This window comes from Gopherus evgoodei, unplaced genomic scaffold, assembly GCF_007399415.2.
Source record: "Gopherus evgoodei ecotype Sinaloan lineage unplaced genomic scaffold, rGopEvg1_v1.p scaffold_79_arrow_ctg1, whole genome shotgun sequence".
Taxonomy (NCBI): Eukaryota; Metazoa; Chordata; order Testudines; family Testudinidae; genus Gopherus; species Gopherus evgoodei.
In genome coordinates this window covers 217,395-219,663 of record NW_022060100.1, presented here as the reverse complement: position 1 = coordinate 219,663, position 2,269 = coordinate 217,395, and positions in this window count along the sequence as shown.

The window sequence follows — 2,269 nt, the reverse complement described above, 5'->3', positions numbered from 1 at the left end:
GTGTAATGGGAGGGAGAATTAAACTCCCCCAGTGTGTGAAGAAAGCTGGGGAATTAAACACTAAAACTCAGGAGCAACAGCCTCTAATTCTTCCGGAAAAGGTGACCGTAAGAAACAAGAACTGGGCCACGCAACCTCAGGAGGGACAGGCTCAGAGATCCAAAGAGCCTGGAGGGAAGACAGCTTGCGGCTGCTGCAGATGGGGAGAGAAGGACAGAGGACTCTCTCCAAACTCTCACTCCCGTTGACCCTGACCGGTTTTTGTCATCTATGACTTACTCCCATGTCATTTGGGTAATTTTATGCTCGCTAGAGGTAAACATTATCTGAGTATTGCTTATTAGCTTGGAACATGCGTGGAGGGGCAAGGAGGTGAACATAGATAAATGGGTTATTAAGCTTGCTACAGTTAAGGGCCTTGTATTAGGTGGAGGCTTTGTGGGGAAGTTATGCTGAAGTCTGGGATTTACCTGAACAGGCCTAAGGAGAGAATCCCAGGTCAGATATTTTGCAACTTCATTTTGACACATTAAGGAGTAACTACAAACAGGTGCAATACGCCACAGGATTCTGAAAGAAGGAGGTTTGGGGCAGGCTTTAGCAATTAGGTTGCTATGCACTATCTCAGCAGTTGGACGCATTTATATATTGGAATTATTAATAACTAAATGATGTAAATCATGAGTATTAAGGCTTGATGCTAAATGATGGACTTCCCAAAGACGACATATGGGATGGGGCAGCTATTGACATTCCTGTAATCAGAGTAAAGGAGCAGATACGGTATACAGCCAACCTATTACCATAAGGAAGTGGATAAATTACCTCTCCTAGTGACTATTTTTTTCATTTTGTCGGGTCCCTGAGACAGTGTAAACTGAAGCAGGGCCTCCCTTCTGATGGCCTCCCTTGCCCCTAGACCTTTGTTTCCAATGGTGTCCATAACTTGAAAGTATGCACAGTGCAAGACCCTCTTTACTGTACTGATCTTAGTCTAATTGTTACGTGTATTGATCCTTGCCTATGATTTAAATTATAACTGTCTGTATGAAATCAAGTTTCTGTCTGTTTCACCAAATTCCATCTTCTCAGTTAAGTTTGAGGAGCCATGTACAAGGGCAAGTTGTACCCCAACATGTAATCTTATAGGTGCAAAAATTGTACAGGCTACATTATCATCCTGTGATATCATCAACATTGGAGCCTGGGCAGTGATAGTGCTATGGGAGGGAGGAACGCAGCAAGGACTCAGGATTGGTGGCTGGGGTCGCTGTGCATAGAGATGGGGGGGTTATATGGCGAGGGAGGTAATGAGTGGGAGAGGGTGGCGAAGAGTAAAAATAGTATTAGGGGGAGGAAACGTATAATGAAGTGAAACTGAACAGAAAGAAAACTGGAGTGCAGGCTCGAAAGCAACAAAGTTTGAGTAGGGATTTGGGGTTAAAGGTCTGGGATCCCCCACAGCTCTAGATCCCCAAACTTCTCCTCCCTCCCACTGACCCACCCAGCCCACTTCCTGGGTGCCCCTCCTCCACACACCCCTCCTCTTCGTCTCATTACTCTCAGCCGGCACCACCTCCCCCCACCTTGGGAGTTTCTTGTGTTCCCTCCTCGTCTCTTACTACCTCCTCCTTAGCTCTAACCCTGCACACACCCTCCCCATGTCCTGGCACCCCAGAATTAGCTACTCTCCCCTTCCTCTCCTCCTCTCACACGGCTCTGGTCTCCTTTCACCGTTGGGCTCTTGAACGGCAACATTATATTCACTTCTATTGAAAGAGGAGCTCATCCGACTGTCACATAAGCCATGCATCAGTCACACACCTATTTACTCAGTTTAGAATTCTACAGGAGGCATATTTTCCTCTTAAAAAGACTGAATTTTTAATAATTTTAAAAACATTTTTATTTTTTATTTATTTATAATTTTATTAATTAATTTTAAAAAACAGTTATTAATGTAGTTATTAATGTAGCCAATAAGGATACATTAAATGCAATTTCAGAATGACTGATGACAAATTTCTAAAAATTATTCTAGTGGGTGGGAGATAAGGCAAAAAAAGGAGGGCAAGGAAACTGGTCAAAACTTGGATGATGAATAAAGGTATAAAGTTATTACTACTCAGGTTCTTCAGAGACCCCACAGCTTCTAATAACCCAGGGGACAGGACTCCTTACCCAGCGAGATCACCGTCTCATAGTTCTCCTGCATGACATGCCTGTACAGGGCTCTCTGAGTGGGGTGCAGCAGAGCCCCTTCTTCTCT